Raw genomic sequence first — 7,883 nt, 5'->3', positions numbered from 1 at the left:
CCAGCTGTGCTCCTAGCTATAATGATATCAATAAGGAGAGCATCCACCACTGGTTTGTATTCTAACTCCTCTTCATCCACTCAGTTCTTCCTCAAAAATTGAGTCAACAAACCTCCAAAGTCGTATCTACACCCCTCATGGTAGCGCGCCTTCTTCATAGTAGAAAAGATCACCTGTCCTACATTAATGTCAATATCATTGGACATGAGAGCTTAAATCAAGCATACCCGATCATGTGTAACTTTTATCATATATTTTCCTTGAATAAGGCAATGGTAAACAATTCATCCCCATATCCGTGCCTCCTTGTTTATTTATGCATACGGGAAAGAGGAATGAAGACCCGTCCCTCATTGTCTTGTCCACCTTACAGCCAAACGAGTATCACATAGTAAGTGTCTGATATGAGCATATGTAGGATTGACAATCAGCTGCCTTAACTGGTCTACATTAGCTCCATGAACTCCCAACAAATCATTTATGTCTGCAGCTATAAATCTGACCACTTTTCCATGAACCTTCACCTCATGATCTGGGTTCCGCAGGTCCCAGTAAGCATAAAATTCCTAAACAAGGTACAAATTGCACTCGACAGGCTGGTGAAATAAAAGGTCATGTTCAACTGCTCCACTCACCGAACCATTCTAGGGTATTCCCGTTGTAGGCTCCACCTATCAATAAACACCTTAGGTATGTATTTTGTGTTGAGATGTTTGGTATAACACTTATTTCCTGCTTGTCTGACTACCTTAAATCCAAATATCCTTGACTGACCACACGGGACTTGTGGAGCACATGGCACCCTATCAATTTTCCTTTCTGAACTTACTTCATTTCCTAGCTGGCTCAGAAGTACCAGCCTTTCCCTTGCCTTTCAGTTGTCTCTAATCCATATTCCCGTTAGTAAGCAAGTAAGTTAGGAGTTATATAATGGGATAGCCTAAACTACGTGTGGATAGGTTATAAGGGCACCCTATACTTTGTTTAGGCTAAGGTTCTAACATATAAGAACGGGATACTTAGACTTCCCCTATTCAATACAGCTGTACCAACACAATTAGCAGTATAATATGTCAGTAGCACAATCAATCTAGACTAATATTTACTTATAATTGTGCCAAACTTGACATCTTACCCACGCTTCAAGCACAATGACACTCATGGAATTAATTCAAGGGTCAACATACCATAATTTACAGCAGCTATGTAATGTAAGTACATCTAATAATTGTCCACAATTATGGCCCTCATCGGGTTAAATCAAGTAAATGCAAGGTGGACACAATTACAAACATCTCCTAAATATGCATATTTACCCCAATTCCACACCTTATTGAAACTTCGTATGCACTATTATGATGCAAAATCAGTAATTATATCGTATAATCCTAAGTGTGGGTTACCCCACACTTAGTCACTTAATTAAAGGTGGGCACCATTTCCACGGAAGGTACTCAGACTTCCCTTAATGGTGAACAAGGTCTACACTCATGCTTTAGAATAAGGAAAACAATATTCATCACTAGATGACAATTCCACATTACCCTACAAGCTCAATCGCTAACCAATTCCCTTTATTCATAGAGAAGGCATCCAATATGTACCATAAATCTATTGTTTTTCCCTTCTTCATAACAGTATAATTCCACCCCCTAGCATCACAACAATTACCTAATTCATCCTTTAATAGAGTAGTCAAGCACAAACATGGAACAAAACCTAAAAATACAAATTAAAAAAGAACTATTTTTGCACCTCTTACATACTTTAAAAGATTCAAAGATTCTAACACACACCTCATTCAATTAAATCTTAATTTCAAATTTGAAATTACCACCAAAATTTAAAAAAAGAATTAATGGATGAAGCACATACCTTAGTTGAGGTGAATAAGAGAAAAAGAAATTGGAGTTAATCTTATGTTCAACACAAATAGAGAATATTTGTAAGGGCGCTTGCGGCGGCACAGCTAGGGTTAAAAATGATTAGAGTTCAGGTTAAAAGGGGGTATTTATAGAGGTGTGGTTTGATTTTGGGTTGGGTTGGGTTGAACCCGATAAAATAATTTATTTTTTCATGAATTGATCCTCACCGCGATGTGGTATAATTGTGGTGAGCCTTTGGAAATTAACAATTGGGTTTTATCACCTCACCGTGATACGGTGACATTGAAAATCTATTTTTTTTGCATTCTGATGCATCACTGCAATGTGGTGAAATCGCGGTGATCCTCTAGGAATCAACAATTATGGTTTGACTACATACCGCGATGCAGTGACTCCCTAATTCAGACGTTCAGTGCATTTTTCAACCACTTTTCTTACTTGATGTTGCACCTAACTTACATACATCATTTTATAAACCCGATTACTTTCTTGGATATGGTATTATCCTTGGTTTCAATTCTCTCATCCCTGCATACTAAACAAAAATAATAAAACATCATAAGAAAAAATGGGTTGCCTCCCTCTTAGCATCTTAGTTCTGGTCGTGGCACGACTTATTTTTTTATATTTTTGCTTTCTTTTTCTTTTCTAACAACTAAAAACAGAAAGAAACTACTCTATTACATTTCATTCATGGGTTTTCTCCCACGTAGTGCCTTAGTTTAAGCTGTGGCATGACTCAACTCAATCTCACTCATCTGCAAAGGTGATGGACACATTGTGCTTATCTCTATGATTTGTCAAGTAATGCTGCACACATTGTCCATTCATCAAGAAATTTTTAGTCTATCCCTTTTTCCACAGCTCCACCATACCATGAGATGTCATATGCACTACCTCAAAAGTCCTATACCACTTAGACTGCAACCTACCCAAAAACAATTTCAACCTCGAATTGAACAACAAAACAAGCTATCCAGGTTCAAAAACTCTGTCAACTATATGCTTGTCATGTCATTTCTTGGTTTTTTATTTGTATAGTTTGGCATTATGGTGGGTGTGGAGACAAAACTCATTAAGTTTAACAAGATTCAACAATCTCATCTCACCCACGACCTTCATATCAAAATTCAGTTTTTTCACTGCCCAATAAACTTGATATTCCAGCTCTATAGGAAAATGGCGGGCTCTACCACAAACCAAGTGATATGGAGAGCTACCTATGGGCGTCTTATAAGATGTCCTATAAGCCCATAGTGCATTTTCTAGCTTTTTAGCCCAATCTTTCTGCTGACCATTAAGAGTGTTCTGCGGTTTCTATTTTATCTCCCGATTGGATACCTCTACTTGATCGCTATTTTGTGGATGGTACACAGTGGCCACCTTGTTCCTAACACCATATTTATCTAAAAGATTTTTAAACTGAGTGGTAATAAAATGCATACATCCATCACTAATTATAGCTCTAAGAGTGCCAAATTAGGAGAATATATGCTTCTTCACAAATTTTAATGCCACTCTGGCATCATTAGTGGGAAAAGCTACATCTTTCACCCACTTGGATACGTAATCAACTGCCACTAGGATATACAAATTGCCATTGGATAGTAGAAATGGTCCCATAAAATCTATCCCCCAAATATTGAATACCTCATCTTCAAGAATGTTGTTCAGAGGCATCTTATGACACCTTGAAATTGTACCTAACTGCTGACACTAATCACACCTCTTCATGAAAGCCACTGCATCTTTGAACAGTGTTAGCCAAAAGAATCCTGATTGTAATACCTTTCTAGTCATTCGTTCACCCCCATGATGGCCATCATAAAGAGATGAATAGAATTTTTACAACACTTTTTGAGATTCTTATTAAGACACATATCTACGCACAATCCCATCTGGGCCTTGTTTGAAGAGATAAGGCTCATCTTATAAGAATTATGTAGCAGTTTTTTTCTCTATTGAATGGTATTTTCAGGAGGGTAAACCCTATATACCAATAAATTTACAATGTCTGTATACCACGGTAACTCACACACATTAAGAGCAAACAATTTATCTTCCATAAACTCTTCCCGATTGCAAAGTGTATCATCAACAATATGGTCATAGTTCTTTAGCTTGACAAATGGTTTGCAACTTAATTTTCTGCTACTTTTTAATCACGCACTTCTAGGTCAATTTTTGAAGCAATAGAATCCACCTAATTAACCGTGGCCTTGTATATTTTTTGTTGAATAAGTACTTGATAGGAGCATAATTTGTGTGAACAATTACCTTAGTGCCGACCAAGTATGATCTAAATTTGTCGAATGCATAAACCAATGTTAACATCTCTTTTTCTGTGAATGTGTAATTCATCTAGGCATCATTCAAGACTTTACTTGAAAAATAAATATAACAAAATACCTTGTCTTTTTGCTACCCCAAAATTGTTCCCACAACCACATCACTTGCATCACACATTATTTCAAACGGTAACGCCCAATCTGGAGAAATCAAGATTAGCGCTTCTGTCAATTTCTTATTCAACTTCTCAAAAGTTGCCTGAAAAGTAGCCCCAAAATCAAATTTAGCTTCTTTTTCCAATAGTTTACACATAGGGCTTGCAATCTTTGAAAAATCTTGAATAAACTTCCTGTAGAATCCTGTATGTCCTAGAAAACTCCTCAGTCCCTTCACTGTTATCGAATATGGAAACTTCTCGTTGGCTTCAACCTTGGATCTATCCACTTCAATACCTCTACATGACACATTATGACCATGGACTATTCCTTGACCAGAAAGTGACACTTTTCCCATTTCAGTATAAGATTTCTCTCCTCACAATGAGCTAAGACTCGATCTAGATTCTTCTAGCATACATCAAAAGATTTACCATAAACAGAGAAGCCATCCATGAATACCTTGACAAATTCTTCAACTACGTCCTAGAAAATTACCATCATGCATCTCTAAAACATTGCGGGTGAATTGCAGAGGCCAAAAGGCTTGCGTATAAACGCATATGTGCTATATAGGTAAGTAAAGATGGTCTTTTCTTGATCTTTTAGCATGATTGGGATCTAATTATATCTGGAGTAACCATCTAGAAAGAAATAGTATTCATGCTCTACCAACTTATCCAGCATTTGATCAATGAATGAGATGGGATAATGATCCTTTCTAGTTACTTTATTTAGCTATCGATAGTCAATACAAATTCTCCAACCTATTACCATGAAAGTGGGAATCAGCTAATAGCTTCATTGGTCACCACAGTCATCCCACCTTTCTTGGGGATGCAGTGCACAGGGCTGACCCACTTACTGTCGGAAATGGGGTAGACAATCCCAGTATCAAGCTACTTGATGACTTCTTTTCATACCACTTCCTTCATCACCGTATTTAATCTTCATTGTTGTTGCACTCTTGACTTTTAACCTTCTTCCATGCATATTGTGCATGTAAAAAGTTTGATTAATCCCTGTGATATCTGACATCTGCCAGCCAATTGCCTTCTTCCTTCTTTTTAAAACTGTCATCGCTTTTCTTATCGGTACATCAGATAAACTTGCAGACAAAATAATAGGCAAGGTATCATTGTCACCAAGGTAAACATATTTCAAGTAAGGAGGAATAACCTTAAGCATCAATTTTGGAGTTTCATCAATTAAAGCTTTAGGCGATGGGCCAATTGGCCTGAACAATGGCTCAAAAGGTAGTTTTCTCATTTTAACAACTGCCAAATTCATGACTTGAACCAATTCAAGCGCCTCTAAATCTCCATAAAGATCATGATCTATCAAAGCTTTCTCTAATGGATCATCTGACAACAATAGCCTAAGATCAGACTCAAGGTCTATAATGGATATGGAAGACAATTCTTCATACATAACAGGCAATTTTAGCGCCTTATATACATCAAAAACCTCCACTTTGTCATGCGCTCTCATAGTTATCTTTCCTACTGCTTCATCAATAGGTGACTACCCTATTTCTATAAATGGGTGTCCCAAAATAAATAGAACAACCTGATAAACTTTAAAGTCAAGAATAAAAAAGTCTACTAAAAAAATCAATGATCCCACTTGCACTAAGACATCTTCAATAATTCCATCCGGCCTAGCAAGGGACCTATCAACCAACTATAAGATAATGGTTGTGGGTTTAGGAATCCCAAGATACATCTTTTGAAACCAAGATGAGGGCATAAGATTGATACTCACCCCCAACTCAAATAATCCATGAGCACTGATGGCCTGTCCAATAGTGATATAAAAACTAAAACTACCTGGATCTTTAAGCTTCATAGGCAATTTGTTTTGTATCTTAGATGTGCACTCCTCAGTAAATGCAACTGTAGCATCCTCTGTCAACCAGTTCTTGTTTTCCACTATGTCCTTCAGATACTTTGCATATTTTGGAACACTTTGTAGAATATCAACAAGAGAAAGATTTACATGAACCTGCTTTAGAAGATCCAAAAACTTCTTGTAACTGGTCTTTTGCTGGTGCTTTCGCTGCCTTTAAGGAAAGGGCAAAGGTATAGTCTTCTTCTCTACTTGAATTCCATCATCTACAGCTCTTTCTTTGACCCCTTTCTCCTTATTCTTCTTAGGATTATCATCTGTTGTTGTGGGACTAACTTGCTCAGCTACTACCTCCTTTAACTGCAACCCACTCCTTGTTGTGACTGTATTTATCTACTTTGGATTTGCCTTTATATCTTTAGGTAAGCCTCCTTGAGGTCTAGTGTTTTATGCTCTCACAATCTGATCGAGTTGTAAATATAAATTCTAAGTAATCAACTGTTGAGTCTTCATATCTTCGTGTTGACTTTTTATATCCTTTTCCATCTATGCCTAAGAAGCTAAAAGTTGCTTCAAAATCTCTTTTATATTTTTTATTTGAGTAGTGGTTTGATTATTCTAAACATGCTATTGATTCTATTGTATTGGCCTCTTATACAGATTATTGTTCTGTGCCTGATTTTCAACCCATGAGAAACTGGGATGATTCCTCCAGTTAGGATTATAGGTATTACAAAAGTTCTACTGTCCCAGGTGATTCACATTCCCCATATAATAAGCAGAATTTAGATTAATATCACAAGCATCTGTTGTGTGCTTGCTACTTCCACAAACCTCACACCAAGAATTTACTTGTTGCACTACATTTGTTGTTGCTACCAGCTGTGCAACCCTTAACTTCATACTGCTGGACTGATTAGTAATCTAATTTAGAAGTGCTGCAAATTGAGCTGATAAGGTAGTGAACTGATCTACTTCTAATACACCTGCAAACTTCTTAGGAGCACTCCTCAAGTAAGCATGCCATTTAGGGTTTCCTCGTGAAATCTGATTCAGCAGTGTGTACAATTCATCATAAGTCTTCTCAAGAGCTTGTCCACCTACTGTTGAATCCAAGAGAATCTTGGTATTTGGCTCTAACCCCTCAATAAAAGTATGAACAGGAACACCATTAGACTAATGATGGTAAGGGCAATTTCTGAGCATACTTTTAAATCTCTCCCAAGCTTGGTAGAGATGCTCTCCTACTTTCTGTGTAAAACTCAGAATCTCACTTCTCATACGTGTAGTAGGATATTGTACCCATAAGGACTATGCAACTAGCAATTCAACCAACTTTAGTTTTTGACAAGGAGGTAATAAGTGTTGTAAAGTATCAAGACGATTTTGAAGTTTTGAATAAAAATATAAATAAATAAGAAATAGCAATTTGTGACAATAGCAAAGAAAGTAGAGATTGTAAACAATAATGATGAGAATTCAAGAGTTTAAGCACTTCCAACAATCTTACAATTCTCTATTCTTATCGCAGTCTAGTTGGTTATCGGGTTGTTGGTTCTCAGGGTTTATAACACGATCATGGTCTCCCGACCTCTAATCATTTACGTACATGAACTTTGCAACTACATCGTTGAGCGGTGATACAATAATCCATTTAGATTCTTATATCTATTTTCCCGCAATTAAACCAAACAAGGCTTCTAGG

At 36.9% G+C, this 7,883-nt stretch overlaps 1 non-coding gene across 1 annotated transcript; it reads left to right on the top strand.

The window, feature by feature from the left end:
• Window positions 1-7,355: 7,355 nt before the first annotated feature.
• LOC124899033 lies at window positions 7,356-7,462 on the top strand. The gene has a single exon (XR_007056172.1). It is a non-coding gene; the product is annotated as a small nucleolar RNA R71 (small nucleolar RNA).
• Window positions 7,463-7,883: the final 421 nt, after the last annotated feature.

Source organism: Capsicum annuum, chromosome 5, assembly GCF_002878395.1.
Source record: "Capsicum annuum cultivar UCD-10X-F1 chromosome 5, UCD10Xv1.1, whole genome shotgun sequence".
NCBI lineage: Eukaryota > Viridiplantae > Streptophyta > Magnoliopsida > Solanales > Solanaceae > Capsicum > Capsicum annuum.
The sequence above is the reverse complement of the archived record's forward strand: the minus strand, read 5'-3'. Positions and strand labels throughout refer to the sequence as shown.